The sequence below is a fragment of the Pelodiscus sinensis genome, chromosome 2 (assembly GCF_049634645.1).
Source record: "Pelodiscus sinensis isolate JC-2024 chromosome 2, ASM4963464v1, whole genome shotgun sequence".
Classification (NCBI taxonomy): Eukaryota; Metazoa; Chordata; order Testudines; family Trionychidae; genus Pelodiscus; species Pelodiscus sinensis.
The window spans coordinates 123,473,635-123,494,600 of NC_134712.1; the positions used below are offsets into that span (position 1 = coordinate 123,473,635).

The 20,966-nt window shown below is 41.8% G+C and overlaps 1 protein-coding gene across 1 annotated transcript in view; it reads left to right on the forward strand.

Annotated features, from left to right (window-relative positions):
• The window catches only part of CDH9 (cadherin 9), a 129,408-nt gene that overhangs the window by 82,435 nt on the left and 26,007 nt on the right, over positions 1-20,966 (forward strand). The gene's annotated exons all lie outside the window — the stretch shown is intronic.

Sequence of the window (20,966 nt, forward strand, 5' to 3'; positions counted from 1 at the left end):
TTGAAGTGTTCTCCTACAGGTTTTTGTATGTTACCATTCCTGATATCTGATTTGTGTCAGTTTATTCTTTTACGTAGGAACTGTTCAGTTTGGCCAAGGTACATGGCAGAGGGGCATTGCTGGCACATGATGGCATATAATACATTAGTAGATGTGCAGGTGAATGAGCCCATGTTGGAGGAGAGAGGGAGGAGGCTGTGTGGTTGGGGGGGAGGGGCTGCGGGATGCAGAGTGATGTCACTCTGTTGTCCCACTGGAAAAACTTTTTTAGAGGTATAGTAAGATAAAATAAGATTAGGGTGGAATATAGGAATTACAAACCAGTGAGTCTTCTCTCAATACTATGCAAACTCATTCAAATACAAATGTAGAAGGGTTTAAAAAAAACGTAAACTAACATGACACAATAGGGACAAGCTTACAGTTTTAGTAAAGGCAAATCAAAACAAAATGCTTGGATGTGTAAGTAATGGGACAGAAAATGAAAACTGAAGTTCTGAAAAAATTATTATAATCACACTATAAATCAATGGTTGTCAAAGCAATGAGGATTAAATTTTGTCGCCTAGAAAGTCACAGAGTTTTTCTATTGATTTCAATGTAGCTCTTGTTTCATCCCTGGAATTCTCTGTTCTGGTCAGTCAGTCTCCTTAGAGACTACTGCAGAAAAAGAATTCAGAGATGGGAGATGGAAATGAGCAAAGACTTGGGGAAAATTCTACAGGCAGAGAAAATGAAAAGAGTGTATCTCCAATGGGGCCAGTACTTCACACAAGGATAGCTCAGTTTCTATAGTAGACAGTGAATGTAGTTGAAATAATGAATGACTCAGAGGAGACACGTTGAGTAATGGTATTTAACCTTTCTCATAATACCAAAGCAAAAGGAAACAAATTGAAAGGATGAAACTTAAAGAATAAGAGAGTTACATATGTATTTGAACAGAGTACAGTTAAACTGGGAATTCTCTACTGGGCACCAGTAGCTTACAGGGGCTAAAAAGAAATTTCCCCTAAGGACATGTATTTCATTATTGCCTTTCTGGGGATTTTTGCATCTTACTCTGAACCTTTGATTACTTAGCTGCTGTCAGACATAGTACACCATACTGGAAGAAACAATTGCCAGAACTAGAATGGCAATTTCTATATTCCAAAGGACACAAAAGACTGATGTTGTCCTTTTATGAATAAACTATTCTGCTCCTACATAGAAGGAGGTGATTATTATTTGTACTACATTAGAAATCGGAAATATGACAAGAAAAAAATTCTCTTTTAAAAAAACATGTAGTACTTTCCAACCTGCATTATCAAAAGGTTTCTTAAATACATGCTGGAAATTGAAAATAAATTCAGCAACATAATTTCAGCTAAGGTTTTTCAAGAACAACCTTTAAAGGAAAAGGTAAAATAGATTATACGGGTTTTTGTAACTATTCTATGGTCTTCTTGCCTTTCAAGATCACAGATATAAGTTATGTTTATCAAAGAAAAGGTCAAAATGAAAGTGACTTTTCTGAGCTTTTTTAAAAAAGTGTTGATTTGAAGGAAGTTGTGAAAAAGCAAGTTAGCAGTAGAGACAGTAAAATGGTTGGAAATAAACTGTGTTTTGACCATGGTCAATATTACTCACTTCTCTACCTGCCATCTTAATCTCAGCAGGAAAAGTTTTCTATTCTTCCTTATTAAACAAACCCCAATAGGAAGCTGGTAAACATCCTTTGCAATATAGTTTTAACCTTTGAATTGACTTCATTTTCCTAATAAGAAAAGGTGTAATATTAAGTCAGGCTCTATTCATTTATCATTCAACTCCATTTGTTTAGGTCAAATTGAACTGATGAAACTGAGGGCTGTGTGCTTTCTATCTTTATACACATACCCCACACGCACAAGGAGGGTATGTCTATGCTTGCACCCTGTTTCAAGAGAGGGATGCAAATGAAGACATTCAAAACTGCAAATGAAGCTGGGATTTAAATATCATAGAATCATAGAACCATAGAGCTGGAAGAGACCTTAGAAATCCATCAAGTCCAGCCCCCTGCCCAAGGCAGGACCAATCCCAATTAAATCAACCCAGCCAGGGCTTTGTCAAGCCGAGACTTAAACACCTCTAGGGATGGAGACTCCACTACTTCCCTAGGTAACCCATTCCAGTGTTTCACCACCCTCCTAGTGAAATAGTTTTTCCTAATATCCAACCTGGACCTCTCTCACCACAACATGAGACCATTGTTCCTTGTTCTGCCATCCATCTCTACTGTGAACAGCCTTTCTCCAGCCTCTTTGGAACCTCCCTTCAGGAAGCTTAAGGCTTCTATCAAATCCCCCCTCACTCTTCTCTTCTGCAGACTAAATAGACCCAACTCCCTCAGCCTCTCCTCATAGGTCATATGCTCCAGCCCCCTAATCATTTTGGTTGTCCTCTGCTGTACCCTCTCCAAAGCATCCACATCCTTCCTGTAATTGGGGGCCCAGAACTGGACACAATGCTCCCGATGTGGCCTCACCAGAGCCGAATAAAGAGGAATAATCACATCTCTGGATCGACTGGCAATGCTACTTTTAATGCAACCTAATATGCCATTAGCCTTCTTGGTTACAAGGCCACACTGTTGACTCATATCCAGCTTCTCATCCGCTGTAATCCCCAGGTCCTTTTCTACAGAATTGCTACTTAGCCAGTCGGTCACCAGCCTGTAACAATGCTTGGGATTCATCCGTCCCAAGTGCAGGACTCTACACTTGTCCTTGTTGAACCTCATCAGATTTCTTGTGGCCCAATCCTCCAACTTGTCTAAGTCACTCTGGACTCTATCCCTGCCGTCTACTGTATCTACCTCTCCCTCTAGCATAGTGTCATACCCAAACTTGCTGAGGATGCAATCCATTCTCTCCTCCAGGTCATTAATAAAGATGGTGAACAAAACAGGTCCCATAACCAAACCTTGGGGCACTCTGCTAGAAACTGACAGCCATCCTGACATCGAGCTGTTGATCACTACCCGCTGGGCCCGACCTCCCAGCCAGCTTTCTGTCCATCTGACAGTCCATTTATCCAATCCATATTCCCTTAACTTGCTGGCAAGAATATTGTGGGAGACCCTATCAAAAGCCTTGCTAAAGTCAAGGTATATCACATCCACTGACTTCCCCATATCCACAGAGCCAGTTACCTCATCATAGAAGCTAATCAGATTGGTCAGGCATGACTTGCTCTTCATGAATCCATATTGACTATTCCTGATCACTTTTCTCTCTTCCAAGTGCTTCAAAATGGATTGTTTGAGGCTCCCCTCCATGATTTTTCCAGGGAATGAGATAAGACTGACCAGCCTATAGTTCCCTGGATCGTCCTTCTTCCCTTTCTTAAAGATGAGTACTACATTTGCCTTTTTCCAATCACCCAGGATCTCTCCTGATCTCCATGTCTTTTCAAAGATAATGGCCAAAGGCTCCTCAATGACATTTGCCAACTCCCTCAGTACCCTCGGATGTATTAATCCGGACCCATAGATTATGTACTTTTAGATTTCTCCACCCAGGGCTTTCCACCGTCGTCCCACATTGCATCACTTAGTGCATTAGTCTGGGAGCTGGTCTGTGAAGACAGAGGCAAAGAAAGCATTAAGTACTTCAGCTTTCCCCACATCATCTGTCACTAGGTTACCGCCCATATCTAGTAGGGGCCCTACACTCCCTCTGATCACCTTCTTCTTGCTAACATGCCTTTCTGAAGTCCAAGATGTGTGTTTTACTACTCTTTTTTCTTCCTTTGGTCAGGATCCTGAAATCTACCATCTCATGATCACTGCGTCCCAGGTTGTCACCCACTCCTACTTCCCCTATTAGTGCCTCCCTGTTTGTGAGCAGCAGGTCAAACTGCGCACTGCCTCTAGTTGGATCCTGCAGCACTTGTACCAAGAAGTTATCCCCAACATTCTCCCAAAACTTCCTGGATTGTCTGTGTACCTCTGTATTGGTCTCCCAACAGATGTCAAGGCGATTAAAGTCCCCCATGAGAATCAGGGCCTGTAATCTGGAAACTTCTCTCAGTTGTCTGAAGAAATCCTCATCTACTTCATCCATCTTTGATATCCCATGCTTCATTTGCATATTCACATTCTGGTGCTATATCGAAATAGTGCTATTTCAAAATAACAGACGCTGTTAAGATGCTGTTATTTCAAGAGAAAACCCTTCTCTCGAAATAACCGTTAAACCTCTTTGTATGAGGAATATGGGTTATTTCGAGAGGAGGGTTTTCTCTCAAAATAACTGTCTTAACATCATCTGTTATTTCGAAAAAGAGCTATTTCGATATAGCACCAGAATGTGAATATGCAAATGAAGCTTGGGATGTTTAAATCCCAGCTTCATTTGCAATTTCACGTGTCTTCATTTGCATCCATCTCTTGAAAGAGAGTGCAAGTGTAGACATACCCACAGTTAAAGAGGAGTGACTGTTTTAAAAGTAATATTTTGCTCACTACTTGCATAAACTCCTTGGAAACTCAAAGTATCATACATCCTAATGACTTTAAATGAGACTGCACTGAAATATTTGCTTCAGAATTTTCTCATCACCTTTTTTCTACATTGTGTCATCATAGATACCAATAAGTAAGGGGACATTGATTATTTCACTTCTGACACGCATACAGGGACCATAAAGTCTTATAGGGAAAAGTTGCAGAGAATCAACTTTGCATTTGAGAAACCTCATATATTCTATTTCTAAGTTTGCTTAAACATCAATAAGAATTAAGGATGAGTGTAAAATTTAACAAAGGAATACAACTCATCTTTGAAATTCAATCAAGGAATATTTATTTTTATGCTACATAGAATACTTTCCCCCCAGTATCTGATACAAGATAGCATGAATAATGATGATCCCCATGGCCTTGCTATCTCAGGGTATGTCTACACTACAAAGTTAGTTCAAACTAACGGACGTTAGTTCGAACTAACTTTAATAGGCGCTACACTAGCGCTCCGCTAGTTCGAATTTAATTCGAACTAGCGGAGCGCTTAGTTCGAACTAGGTAAACCTCATTTTACAAGGATTAAGACTAGTTCGAACTAGCTAGTTCGAATTAAGGGCTGTGTAGACCCTTAATTTGAACTAGTGGGAGGCTAGCCCACCCCAGGTTTCCCTGGTGGCCACTCTGGCCAACACCAGGGAAACTCGTATGCTCCCCTCCCAGCCCCGGAGCCCTTAAAGGGGCACGGGCTGGCTACGGTGCCCGTGCCAGGTGCAAGCCTGCCAGCACCCAGCCAGCAGACCCTGCACCTGGCACGGCTCGAGCCAGCCACCCGATGCCCCCCAGCCCTCTCCCTCTTCCCGGGACCAGGCTGGCGGCTCCCGGGAGCTTGCCCAGGACCGCAAGTTAGTTCGAACTAACTCTGTAGTGTAGACATACCCTCACACAAAACTCAGTTCTATTAGATAAAGAATAAGGTAGCGTTAGTTTATAAAATATGCTCTGGTTAAATTGGGGGCGGGAGGGAAGTGTGCCTAGCTTTGAGTTGGCATGAAAAGAAAAGCAGCCAAAGTGCAGACAAACATTATTTTTACATACAGTCATATGCCACATTCTGTTGTCAGATACAGCTTTGGCAATCCAGACACCCACACTGCATAGAATAGATACCATAGTTGGAATATTTTGTACAGCTCTGTGACTCATTTATTGTAAATTAAGAGTTCCAAATCCACTATATATTGACAAAATCTGTAGTTTTGTCAATTGTGTGTATTCAATTTATGAATATTTACAGTTTTCGGTTTTTAATTAAAGATTTGTTAATATCCATTCTATGAATATTTTTAGAGAGAAATTTTGAGATTTTCACAGAAAAACTGAAGCAAAATGACATCAGTGCTCAATATTTTTTAAAAATATTTCCATTTTCATAAATGCACAAAACAATTTAAATATGTTTATTCAGGGGGTTTGAGTACTTTTTGGTATTGATACAGCTCTAGGAGAAGCTCTTTCTAGAGAATGACCTAATACTTCATATTCATCAATAATTCATAGGGGATTCCTTGTTAATATTGTGTACAACAATAGCTGATGGATATTTTTGGTTGGGGAAATCTCCATTTTTTAAAATTTATGTTCATTGGGAAAAATACATTGAGGTCACATTCTTCACCTTTCTAGTCTCATTTGAATTCTAAAATTGAGCTTAATTCTTCCTGAATTGTTATTATTTTCAGTAAGTTATACAACGTGATATCTGATATGAATAGCACTTTACTAAAAAAATTACAGGTCTCTGCTATAAGGAGCTGGTAGCCTTGGGCATTGGTCCTTCAGGTTCTGTGTGAAAAGACTCTCTTGCATGGAAATCAGTAAGACTTTGTGCAGGCACCAAGTTCCTTCTTCATGGATTTGATTGTACAGACAAGATCTTAATTCTCTGTATAGATTTTATGTCCACTTAAGCACACCTTTTATGCACCTCGTGAACACCCAAAGGGCTTCTGAGTTACAATAATTAGATATACTAAAGCATATAAAATGGAGGATTAAGGGACCTTAGGAGACAGATCATGCCATATATAGGAAAGCCATGAGAAGTCTGATTTACAACAACAAAATACCAAATTATCACAACCCAGGGAACTACTGACACATGGAAGGGCCAGAGATCATGGTTCTCAAGTGATATAAAATATACATTCACTAGCAAATCACATAATTCTTTGGACATATCTCCACAGCATGAGAAGCCAGAGAAGACCAAATTGGTTAAACAGTGACTATACGTTTTTCACATAAAGGAAATTCTGAAGATGTGTGTTGGGTGGGAGTGGGGGAGCGGAGGAGTAGAGAATTATATAGTATGCATTTCTGCAACCCTTTCTTGGACTTGCCCTTTTGACTAGTATTTACATGCAGCAAAAGAAACTGGAGAATTTAGCTTACAGTGATAATTAATGCTGATTTTCTTTGTTTTTTGTGTACATCTTTGATATTTACTTAATATATTTGCTGTTTTATTTGATTACCCTTTTCCACCACTGTGCAAGAGACACTACCTCTTTTGCCAGCTATTCTCCATTTCAGTAAAAATCTCTCTGTAAGATTTCAACTGACTGGCAGAAAAAGTTATAGTATTTCAGATCTGACCTTTATTTCCAACTACTATTGATAGACAGTCAGATAGGAATGTTAGAAAGTGAAAAAAAAAGTCTGTTTCTTATTTTCTGTATGAAAACCGATTTTCTTTGAGGAAAATTGACTGTGTATGTAGTTTTCTCATCACTTTTCCTCATTGACTGACTATCTATCTGTCTAGTCTACAAGAGGATAAATAAATAGAAAGAGAGAGAGTCAGTGAGGAAACATGAAACTTCGCCTATCATTGAATGATAAGCATCTCTGATGGAAGAAGAACAGCAACCATATGGAAAACTAGTACAGCAGAGAACAGGGGATGGAACTTGGCTAGTAATACTAATATAAACCCTGGTCTCCCCCAAAATAATATGGGAACTTTAATGTGCACACAGAGAATGGGACATTAGTTTTTATCCTGCCTTATTTGAAAGAATAGGTACACATAATACATTCAGTACCCAGTCTATGTCCCTCAGAAGGATAAAGAGCCAAGTCTATACTCCTGAGAGTCAAATAACTAGTTCTAACTAATCCAAGTCATCCAGACATGAAACTTAGAATCTCTAAGCCATCCTTCCATAGGAGGGATGCTAACAGCTTAACAGATATGGGGCACAGCAGTTGAAGTATGGCAATGAATAACTAGATGTCATTCCTAAAAATTGGGGGTAGATTTCAAAGATGCACCCAGGGACGAGTTAGGCACTCATCAATATTTGCCAGCTGATACAAGTGATAGGCACTTAAATATATCACTTTAAACCATGATGAAAACACTCCCCTAATTACTTACTCCATATAACCAGAAAGTTGCAGGAAAAATTTAACTTTCTTACCCTTCCTTTCCAGTGTGTTTACATTTATAATCTATTGCATAGGTCAGGAATTATAAATTGAGAATCTGCAGTTTAAGTCCCTATTGCACCACAGATGTTCTCTCTAACCTTGGGTAAGTTACTTACCCTCTCCATGTCTCAGTTTCCCACCAGCAAAACTCATGTGAATGTTGTGAAGATTAATACATTTGAAGACTGTGAGGTATTCACAATAAGGGTATGTCCACACTACCACTCTAGTTCGAACTAGGGTGGTAGTGTAGACATACCCTAAGTGACATATAAATTCATAAGATAGATACAATCCTAGCAAGTGTGCAGATTTCCAAACATGACTGATGGCAAATGTGTATATATCTTATTGTGTCCATTTTATTTCCCATTATTTCTGCACATAGAAGAGAAAGTGTTTTGTTAGCTGACTAGTGCAGACTTTCACATTCATGTTAAAAGTGCTTTTATCATACTTATACTCTGAAATTGTTTGATGTATTCATTTTCCTCTTTTTTACTTGAGTATTTGTTCAAATATAGCACTAACCCCTGGATAAAAATACAATGGGCTTGAAGCTCACACACCAGCACTTTTCGTTCACATCTAATGCTGACACTGCAGGGGAATACTAGGGGATATGTTCTGCACTCTTAGCAATGCAGTTCTTTGGATAACATATTAAGTTAAAGTTCTTTCTTTCCTTTTCTGATTGATGCACAGGTGGATGTTAAAAATCCCACTGGCACTCTGAAAATAGTATGGGACAAATTCATTGGACTGTCCAGCTATTATACTGGTAACAATAATGTCTCCCTCTGTGCTGTATTAGATCACAGAATCCTCCCCTTTTCCAGTGCTCCATGACACAAATTCATAGCTCCTGCAGACAAAAACATTTTTATGAAACTAAATTCTAACCTGCATCAGAGTCTACTATGGAAAAATTATTTTGTGCATGGAACTCCATGCAACTTGGCTCAACTGAAGTTGGCGGTAGATTTCTGGCACAAACTGGAATTGACTAATACAATTTTAAATATATTTGAATACAAAAACTAATTCTAAAAGAAGATAGAACACATTTATATTATGTATTGACACATGTATACATTAATTAATTATATTATATTTCACCTTTTATTCTCTATCCTTCAAAGCCTGGGGAAAACCCGGTAGTCCTTTCATAGACAAATCTTCCACTAGAGTCAAATGGAAAGTAAAGTTGCCTTGCCCTTTTGAAAAATACTGCCATTTATTTTGGGTGCTGAATATGAATTTCAGTGACTAACTTTTGGTATCTAAGTTTCAAAATGTCAGGCCTATTGTCTAACAGCATGTTAAGATAAAGTATATCAAATATGTCTGTTTTGTAAGCAGAATACAAAGACAATCTCCTTCCACCAGACTTCCCCTACAATTATCGAGTGTTTCGAAAGTGTGCAAATAAAATCCATTTTTAGTGCAGAGCAAAACAATATGCTGCAACTTATTTTAATACAATATATATTAACATAATTAAGCATCACATACAACGCAGCATAGACAAATATGCTTTGAAAACAATTTTCAGTGTTCAGTGATGATAAAGGACAAATCAAATAGACTAATCACAGTAAAGAAATAAAGAGCCAAAATTCTGACATCCTCACTTAAGCTGCGTAGAAGCTTTTTTCATTAGTAGTCCAATGGATTGCTACTCAGTTAGTAAAGTTGCTACATGTTTTAGTGCTCTGCGTTTTGTGTCAGAATCTGACATCAGCTCTGCTGCAGCACAGCCATGCTGATATAACATTAGGAAGCAACAGAATGGAACCTCTGCCCCCCACAGTCCATCTGCTATTTTTTTTTTCTAATGCAGCCATTAAAATGACTTTGAAAGTAAGGGAAGAAATCTGAAAGTCTGTACAATACTGGGTTTGCTATTGCTAGATTAACCTGCTTTTGTTTTAAAATAGCTGGAGTTTACTACACGGTTTAGTTTGGTTAATATAGTACTTTAGCACAAATAAGCAAATGGAGACAAAACTAATAATATGTGTTTTACAGTAAATGCAATAAATGCATTTTAGGGATATAGCAAAATCATTATTCAAAAATATGCATCTCTGGTCTGTTAGTGGCAGTGATTCAGCATGAGTTCCATATGACAGTGATATTTCCCCCTTGTCTATGGTATAGAAAACTGTCTTCACAGAATCAGACACAGAAAGGAAAAAAAAGGGGGGTGACTTGTATCTTCTGGTCTTGTCCGCAGCTCATTAGAAGGACCACCAACTATATTATTCTCAAAGGGTATGTCTACACTACACCGTTATTTTGAAATATCTTGTTTCAAAATAGTTAAATCTAAATAAGTTATTTCAAAATAACGCATCTACACATAAAATGCATTTCAAAATAGCATTTTGCTATTTCGAAATAGCACGTCTACTCTGCTGAATCGCATTTAAGGACAGCTGAAACTGGTTCCAGCAGGGCATCAGGTCAGTAGTTGTTTTGTGTGGCTGCTGCCTGAGGCTATCTGAGGCTTGTGCTTAAAGGGACACCCCTGGACAGCTGGGTTTTCCTGCTTTGTTGTCTATCTCACTGAGGGACAGCAAAGCATTTTTTCTCTGATTGCTTTGGTCACTCTCACTTGGGACACCACAGCACTCAGCACTCTGGTGCTCATTTTGAATGTCTTGCTGCACATCTGGAAGCAAGTGCTGGAGACTTCCTGAAAGCTTCTGCGGCAGCCCAGCCCCCAGGTCCTCTTATGGATCCCTCTGGGGGTCATGGAGGAGCAGTGGCCGGATGCCAGCATGCCCTGCCGCATCTAGCGTTTGGACACCAGCAGCGACTGGTGGAACCATATTGTCCTGGAGCACTGAGGAGACCAACAGTGGACCCAGAACTTCAGGATGAAGAAGGACACTTTCCTCGAGCTCTGTGAGTGGCTCGCCCCTGCTCTGCGGCGATTGGACACGCACATGAGGCCCATCATTCCTTTCCACAAGTGTATGGCCATTGCCTTCTGGAAGCTTTCCACACCAGATAGCTACCGATCCATGGCGAACCAGTTTGGCGCGGGGAGTTCCACCGTCGGAGCAGTCCTCATGCAGGTATGGCAATCTCCAGCCACTGTGGTGGGGGAGGAGGAGTGCGAGGAGGGGATGGGCTGCCCTAGGGAAAAGGGGGGGTGCAAGTCCCCTCCCCGGGAGGGTTTGTTCTGTCCCAGCCACACTACAGACTGCCTGTAGTGGCCAGGATTGCAGTGGGGTTGCTCCTGGGGAGGAGGCATGGGGCAGTGGTGGGGAAGGTGCACTCTCAGCCACCCTGGCACCCCAGTGACTCTCAGTGGTTTTGTGTGTCCATCTGCAGGTGGTCAAGGCCATCAACAGAGTGCTGCTCCGCAGAGTCATCCGCCTCATCGATGTGGACGTGGTCATTGAGGGGTTTGGTGCCCTGGGCTTCCCCAACTACGGGGAGGGAGGGACAATAGACGGGACGCACATCCCCATCTGTGCCCCGGAACACTAGGCCTCCCTCTACATTAACCAGAAGGGGTACTTCTCGGTCATCCTGCAGGCCGTGTCTGACCACTGGGGCCGCTTCCTGGACATCAATGTGGGATGGTCCAGCAAATCACATGACGCACAGGTGTACTGCAACTCCTCCATGTGCCAGAGGCTGCATGCCGAAAACTTCTTCCCTGACCACCACATCAGGATTGGGGACGTCAACATGCTTGTGTGCCTGGTGGGCAATGTGGCCTACCCGCTACAACCCAGGCTCATGAAGCCCTACACGGGACACCTCAACCCCTCCAGGCAGGCCTTTAATGTCAGGCTCATCGGGGCCCACATTGTGGTGGAGGGGCCCTTTGGCCAGCTGAAGGCCCAATTTCGATGCCTCCTAACCTGCCTCGACCGCTCCGAGAGGAATATTCCACACATGGTGCCAGTGTGCTGTGTGCTGCAAAATTTGTGGGGAAGCTTTCATGCCAGGCTAGATGGCAGAGGCCATCCACTTGGCTGGCCTGTACGTACAGCTCCATAAGGCTGCCAGCCGAGAGGCCCATCGGGGGGCTACTGGTATCCAGACAGAGGAAGAGTAAAGTCTCCATGGCATGCCCCACTGGGGCCTTGTGCCTTATTCCACCCTCACATCCTTCCACTTTCCCCTCCCTAACCCCCCTTTCTGATGTCAAATAAAAACACATGTGTTGCCAAAAAACCTCTATTTATTGACCATAACTGGGGTGGGGGGCAGGGATGAGGGTGGGAGGAGGAGGGAGAAACCTGGGAGCAGGGAGCTGGAAGGGGAAGGCAAGGAGAGGAAGAGGGAGGAGAAGCTCAGGGTTGGGGGGTCTTTCCAGCCCACCTGTCTCCCAGCACTGTGGGTACAGGGGCCTCAGTGTCCCTGGGGGGGGGGAACAGGTATGGAGGGGAGACAGGGGGAGGAAGGAATGGGAAGAGGAGTGATAGCTGGAGCGGCAGCAGGTAGCAATCTCTGTGCCATGGTCTGCAGGTGGTTGTGGATGCCACAGCCCTGGTCACGCAACTCCCGCAAGCTCTCCCGCTGCAGCTGGAGGTCTTCCTGCACCCAGTGCTCCTGGCTGTGGACCTGCCTTTGCAGTAACCTCAGGTGCTGCAGCTGGTATCCCACCTGGTTCCATGTGCGCCTCCTGGCTCTGGTGCGGAAGGATGTCCCCAGCAGGGTGGTGCACCCTGCACTTGCAGTTGGTGCAGCTGTGGAGAAACCAGAGTGGTGGTCAGTTATCCCTGGGGTCAGTTATCCCTGGGTGAAGCCCAGCCCCCCTCTGCAAGGTGAGGACAGCAGGTCTCTGCACCATCATGTCCTGCTATCCCCAAGATTGTGAGCTGGCCCGGGAGTGTACCCATGCCCCTGTGCTGTATATAGTATGGGTGGGGAGGATGTGACCTGCCTCCGCATAGAGGGGGCTTGTGGAGGGAGGGCATCATGCAGTGTCCCTCCCCAGGGTACGGAGCATGCCATGTGCCTTCATACATATATGTGTGACATGCACAGGTTGCTGAGTGATCCATGGTCAGCAAGGCCCACATGCACAGTCCCTAGGCTCCCTTCCCCTTTCCCTCCCCCCCACCCCGCCCTGCATAAGGAGACAGTGATGTCACTCACATGTCAAGGCCTTCCTGGCATCAGAATACAGCAGTGAAATTGCTGCTGGTATGCCTCACGGGTCCAAGGTGAGTGCCACACTCCCTCCAGGCTCCTGCAATTCCTGGCCATTGTCCTTCTCCTCCTCCTCCTGCTCCATGCTCTGGTCAGGGCCCTCTGCCCTAGGGTCGATGACCACCTGTGGTCCCAAGATGCAGTCCAGGGCCTCAAAGTAGGAAATGGGTCTGGATCTGCCCCTGGTTGGGAGCTGCCCCCTGTGGCCCTGACATAGGCCTGCCTCAGCTCTTTCGTCTTCATGCTCCTGGGTGCGCATGTGGCCTTTGGTGGCCAGGCTGTCAGCCATCCGTCTGTAGATGGCCGCGTTCCTGCATATAGTGTGGAGATCATGGACTTTGGAGGATTCCCCACAAACCTCAATGAGGTCCATGAGCTCCGCATTGGACCAGGAAGGCATACACCTTTTCTGGCCCTTGACAGGCTCCTGGGAGATGCCAGCCTGCTCCTGGGGAACAGTAGGGGGCTGGCTGGCACTGTTTGGCTCGCTTATGCTTGCAACTGGATCGGGGCAGCGCCTGCAAGCTCTGGGCTGGCAGACCTGGAGCTGGCACAGGCCCTATGGCCAAACAGACTCTACCCCTTTAAGGGCTCTGAGTCTGCGGTGGGGGGAGGAGGAGGAGAAGAGTTTTCCTGGTTTGGCCCAGAGTGGCCACCAGGGCACCCTGGGAAGAGCTGGAGGCCTCCTATTTCGAAATAAGTGTCTAAACAGCGCTTATTTCGATGTAGCTATTTCGAATTAGGCATTATTCCTCGTAGAATGAGGTTTACCAAATTCTCAATAAGTGCCCCTCTATTTCAATTTTATTCAAAATAGCGGTTTCCTGTGTAGATGCTATTAAATTAATTCGAAATAACAGCTGTTATTTTGAATTAACTTTGATGTGTAGACATACCCTTTGATATTTTATCTATTCTGTTCTTGAGTGCCACCATCTCCAATGATAGTTCATTCAAGAGGCCTATAGCTTTCACATTTAACAGAGCAGACTCAAAGATATTGGGCATCTGAAACTCCCAACAAAAATTATACGGAAGTCAAGCAGTCAGTGATAAATCAGAACAAATTTTTTTTTCTAAAACATTTTTCCCCAAAAAGCCCAGTTTTGAGACTTGTGGAACAGTTAGCAAATTCGAGTCATTTTTGCTGAATTTTACAATTAAAAAAAAGTCCTAGCCAAAATACAAGAAAGAAACAAAAACTCCTACACTTCTTGTTTTGATCTTTTCAGAACAAAACATTGAATTTTCCTACTTAAAATAACGTTTCTTTCTAAATGTTGCTACACAAGTATCTTAAAAATAAAAGTAAAACATTTTTGGTTTGAGTCAAACAGATCATTTCAGTCAATCTGAAATGCATTTTTCCAGGTTTGCCAAAAATTTGAAAAAGAAATTTCAGAGGTCAACAGAGGATTGATTTTTTGGGAAGGGGGGGGAGGAGAGGGAAGTTCAACAACCTGGAAAATCTGATCTCTACTCTTAATGTCTCAGGATTTGACCCCAGAAGCTCTTCTTTGCATAGTTTAATACCCTCAGATCTTAGAGCTTTCAATAAATTGTGTTCTTTCATTCATATTGTTTACATTCTACAAACTTGTTCCCCCTTACATTTTCTCTTTTTGTAACCATGTATCAAATTTATCCCAAGTCTTTTATAATTAGTGTTTACAGTCTCATCCTTGTATCTGCTTTGATGAAAGAATATTTACTGTCTTTAATTTTTTTCTATATTTTCATATAATAGAGATCCAGACTGATTCAAATTATATAACAGCGCTATAAGACCCAAATTCCTACTGAGATTGCATATAGATTATTTAGAGCAGCATTATTATGACAGTTTGTGTGAAAATTTTCCAATTAAATTTTTTTTCTCTGTCAGAAAAGGTTGCTTCATTGAAATCAAAACATTACATGGAACATGTTGATTTTGATTAAACTTCATTTGAAGCAATTTAACCAAACTATTTTGATAAGATCTAAATGTTCCATTCTTTGTTCTTCTTAGAGCCACTTATTGTAACAAAATATTTAATTCTTTTGCATTGAAATACATTGTGTCAAAATTTAGATTATATTATTTATATATTATACATTATTATTGAAAATTTTTAAAACAATCCTAATCAGAACAACTTGATTGTGTCAAAACTAACTATCCACTTGACTCAAAACAAAACACACAGAAAAATCAAAATTTTCAATTTTTCAAAATTCTTTCATTTTGTTCCAATTCAGAATGAACACAAATTTCAAAATTGTGGAATTTCCTTCAGAATGGAAACTCCAGTTCCCATACAACTCGAAGTGTGACACTGCTGGCTTTTACTTTCTCTCCCTAATTATGAATCCAAGAATAGTAGTGGCTTTTCCCACAACTATAACAATCTCCATGTTTATATTAAGTTTACTATGTAACCTCATATCAAAATATTTCTCTAACTGCTTTTCAGACAGCTGTCTCTATTAACCAACTAGCTATATATTTAAAAGGTGCTTTGAGATTAAGACCAAGTATTAATATGTCTTGAGGAAATTGTGTCTTCAGGAAATAAGAATATTGCTCTTTGTACAATAGCTGTCTGTGTATTAAAACACCTGCTTCACATATGCCCACATCTAATTAGTGTTCTCAAAATACCTAAAAACATGTTCATTGATGCATTTGTGGATGCATTCAAATGCAGAGCATAAAATATCACTGTTGCCAATAATTTACAGATTTTCATGACTTTGTCAGAAGACTGTCCCAATGATAAATGTTAAATAGTGAATGACAAATAGAACAATGTACTGTATGAGTTATACACAACAAAAAATCAGAAAGTTATTGCTTCAGAGGGCCAAAATGTGTGATGATTGTGAAAATCACCCTTATAATACCCTTAAAACCTTTTTGGATTGTTTGAGGCAGAGCAGCACCAGGAAAGAGCCTGAGGTTATGTCTACACTACCCCGCTAGTTCGAACTAGCGGGGTAATGTAGGCATACCGCACTTGCAAATGAAGCCCGGGATTTGAATTTCCCGGGCTTCACTTGCATAAGCGGGGAGCCGCCATTTTTAAATCCCCGCTGGTTTGAACCCCGTGTAGCGCAGCTACACGGGGCTCGAACTAGGTAGTTCGGACTAGGATTCCTATTCCGACCTACCGGTACACCTCATTCCACCTCATTTGCAAGTGCGGTATGCCTACATTACCCTCCTAGTTCGAACTAGGAGGGTAGTGTAGACATACCCTTATAGTTTAAGCACAGAACTGGAAAAACAGAAACTACAGAATTCAAATGTGCCTACGTAATGTAAGAGACTAAGTCCCATTTTCAAAGTTATTAAGGCAACAAGAACATAAATCTCATAGACTTTCAATAAGACTTACTGCCTACCCAAATTTGAAATTTCACCAACACTTCCTGTGTAGACACACAGTAAGTTTCATTGAAAGTCTATGAGATTTATGCTCTTCTTGCCATAAAAAAAAGCGATCTGCTTTTTCGAAAGATAGCATCCACATTGAATCGATGCTGTCTTGCATTTAAGCTGTGATTGCTATGGATGGAGTAGCCACCAGGTCACCTGCTTTTTCCTCTTCCCTCATCTTTCAAAAGAACTCTCTTCCTCGTCTACACACGCTTTTTTCTGTAAAAGTTCTTTTGGAAAAAGATTTCTTCCTCTGAGAAAGAGGTTTACCAATGTCAGAAAAACCCTTCTGTTCTTTCAATTTTTTTCGAAAGAACATGATTGCAGCGTGGACATGACTTTTTTTGGTCGTTTTTTCCAAAAAAACTCTGTAGTGTATACATAGCCTTAGACTAACACTTTCAAATGTTAGTACCTAAACAAGATTTTCATTATTTATAATATGGTAGTGTTTAGAGGTCACAAACAAGACTAGGTCCCTATTGTGCTGGACACTGGAAAAGCACAAAAGGAGAATGGTCTTTGCTTCAAAGAGCTCATAGCTTAAATAAACAAGACAAGTAAATGTTGGGATGGAAAACAGAGATGAAAGACTATGCAGCAATCAATTGGTAGCTTAGAGTGGAAAATTATATATGTGGACAATCGGCAGAATTGAACCCAAAGTTTGTAAAGACTTTTGATGATGATGATAGAATGTCTAAACCTAATAGTAGAATGAGTTCTTAGAATGATTGTTTATTTAAAAATGCTATTCTAATCTTCAAGGATAAATAGCAGCTAACTATTTTGTTGTCTTAAAAACAAACCATAATGTGACTGGTATAATTTTATAATGTGTATGACCAGGATAACCCCTGGAATTTGTGCTTTAGACTTTGGATTTCTCTTTCAAATTACAGCTCTTTGTTATCTCTGCCACAGACAAAGTCCACAATATCTAACCAGTACAGCAGCAGAATGCTTTCATGAATTACACATTAAATTAATGTAAATTTTAGTTACCAATAGCCTCCTTATAAACAGTGGTCACGTAGAAAAATGACTATTTGCCATAGTTATATTAATGCTTACAGAAGCAGGTTTTATCAGCACACAAACAGAAGGTCCTGTAACTTTCTAAAGATAGCCGCACATCAAATATAAGGTCAGTCTGGTGTACTAATAATAGTTCACTATATTTTTACTATTTTGTTAGATATTTGGGACTGATTTCTGATTACAGTTGGTAAAGGCTGAGGGTACAGCAGAAATCATTCAGTATTCTTATTATAGTGGAGCGGGAGTGGGCATATATGGCTCACAGGCTAAATTCAGGCAACCAGACATTTAGATCTGATCTGCCTTGGGCAGATCCCTGTCTCTCATGCCCCATGTGCCACTCAAAATGGCTGGCTGCTGGCACCAGTGTGTGTGTTTCTGTGTGGCATGCCCCTTGAGGGCACATTCTCCTGCCCCTGCCCTAGCACACTGCTTTCATTAGACAGAAAGTGACCAATTGTAACTATAGGGTGCTTGTGGGTACAGGAAGCCGCTTTCCCCCAAGGGCCTAGTCATACAGAGACACAAATACTGGCCTCAGCACCCAAACGCTTTGAGTAGCATGTGGGGCTACAGCAGATAGGGAGCCTGCTCCCAACCAGAGCCTGCACCTGGCATCCCATTCACTTCCCATACCCCAGTTTTCTCCTGCACCCAAACCCTCTTTACGCCCTCCTGCACCCTTGACCCAGGTTACAACCCCTTCCTGAATCCAAACTCCCTACCAGACCCTGCAGCTCCTTCTACACCCCCCCCCCCCCGCGCCAGGTCAGAATCCTCTCCTACACTCAAACCCTGCACCACAATCCCCTGACCCAGGTCACAACTCACTCCTTCACCTGAACTTCCTATCAGACCCATGACCTCTCCTGCACCCCAATCTCCTATCCCGAGCTTCCTTCTGAACCCAAGCTTCATCCCAGACCCCACATCCCTTTCATTAATAGCATAGAAAATCATCAAAAAATATTGCCCACTCCTGATCTAAAGGCTACAGTGGAAATTGAGTACCTATTGGACTATATGTATTTCAAACAAATTGTAAGAGTAGAAAAATTGCCTTTATGGTTAAAATAGAGGAAAAAGACAAAGGATAAGAGAAACAACAGACATAGAGGGGGAAATCGTCTTGCCCAACATCATGCTACAGGATCATGGTGGAGTGAGGAGGAGAATACAGTCACAGCCTAGGGCCTTATTCATTAGACTATGCTGCCTTCCTTCTCAGGGACTAAGCATCCAATGTGGAATCATAGAATCATAGAATAATAGGACTGGAAGGGACCTCGAGAGGTCATCGAGTCTAGCCCCCCGCCCTCAAGGCAGGACCAAGCTCCGTCTACACCATCCCTGACAGATGTCTATCTAACCTGTTCTTAAATATCTCCAGAGAGGGAGATTCCACCACCTCCCTTGGCAATTTATTCCAATATTTGACCACCCTGACAGTTAGGAATTTTTTCCTAATGTCCAATCTAAACCTCCCCTGCTGCACTTTAAGCCCATTACTCCTTGTCCTGTCCTCAGAAACCAAGAAGAACAAATTTTCTCCTTCCTCCTTGTGACACCCTTTTAGATATTTGAAAACCGCTATCATGTCCCCCCTTAATCTTCTTTTTTCCAAACTAATGGAAGGGGTTTTCTGTAACCTATGTCTCTCAAGGCATGTCTACACAGCAGGGCTAAAGCCAAAATAAACTATGTAATTTGAGCTTCGTCAATTGCATAGCTTAAGTCGAAATAGCTTATTTCGGCTTTTGGAGCTGTCTGCACAGCAGGAAGTCCGAGGTAAAGCACTCTTCCTTGAACTTCTCTAACTCCTCATAAAATGAGGGTTAAAGAAGTCAGAGGAAGAAGTCCTCCAGCTTGACAGTATTTTGACATTGTCAAAATTAACTGTTTGTAGCGTAGATGCGGACTTTGTTATTTCAGAATAACGTCAGTTATTCCAAAATAACGCTGCTGTGTAGACATAGTCTCAGTGAACTTTCTTGTTGATATAAGTTAAGGAGCAAGGGTCCCCTAAACGCTTCTATATATCATTTGTTGGCCAGAAGAAATGGCTACAAAGTGGAGCTTTGAAGATGAAGAGAAGCAACTATGTAAAAAAGAGAAAGCCGCAGGGCTCTGCCAATGACTCCTTCCCCATGCCCCCCCAAAAAAGGAGTTCATGAAATAACACAGCTATAATTGCTGCTGCTGATGTAAGCATTTTCTTGAAAACAATAATTTCACACACACGGGCTGGTTTTTTTTTATTAGATTTTGCCTGATGCATTAAAAAAGGGATTGTAACGGCCACATTTATAACCTTCCAATGTCACAGAGTGGAGAGGAGGGAGAATGAGTCAGTGCCACAAAGCTGACCAACACTAACCTTTTGCAGCAGTTTCTGATCTCCTCCACCATAAAGTACTGCAGCCTTCCTCTGTCAAGCTCAGACAACATTTCTCCCACTTTAGGTATGGTGCAGTCAAATGCATCTCACCAAGAATAGTAAAAAAGGAACAATTATTTCCCAAATTCCCCCATTGGATCTATTCCATTCTATATACTGGTGTGGAAAGAGAAGAGGTTAAAATTAGAACAGATTTTTTATTTTGCTCGCAGTTCCCAGAACACTGAAAAAAATGTTTGAGGTATCCCCAAAATGAAGCTTTTCAGCTAATAGAAAAATACAACAGAAATGTTGCCAAGGACAGAATGCAGAGCCAGTGTCCAGGAAGGATAAAAACAAATTAACATGTACACACATCAACATTTCCAACTATACCTCTGTCTTTTCCAGTACTTTGTTCCCTTTGTAATCCTTTCCAAATTCTAAAGCCTGGCATCACATCTACAATGATTACCAACCACTCCCCCAAATCTTTAAGTTATTGTACCAAAGTACTAAACATGAGGGCTGTGTCTACACAGGCATGAATTTACAGAAATGCTTAAAACGGAATACTATTCCATTTTCAGTTTTTCCAGAAAAGGAGCGTCTACATTGGCAGGCTGCATTTCCGGAAAAGCCCTTTTTCCGGAAAAGTGTCTGTGGCCAATGTAGACGCGCTTTTCCGGAAAAGAGCCCCGATAGCCATTTTCGCGATTGGGGCTTTTTTCCGGAAAAGACTACTGGGCTGTCTACACTGGCCCTTTTCCGAAATAAGGACTTATGCCCGAGCGGGAGCAGAATAGTTTTTCCGAAACAGCAGCTGATATTGTACAGTAGAGCATCGTTGCTTTTCCGGAAATTCAAGGACCAGTGTAGACAGCTCGCAGCTTATTCCGGAAAAGCGGCTGATTTTCCGGAATAAGTGGCCCAGTGTAGAAACAGCCCAAGAGACAAAA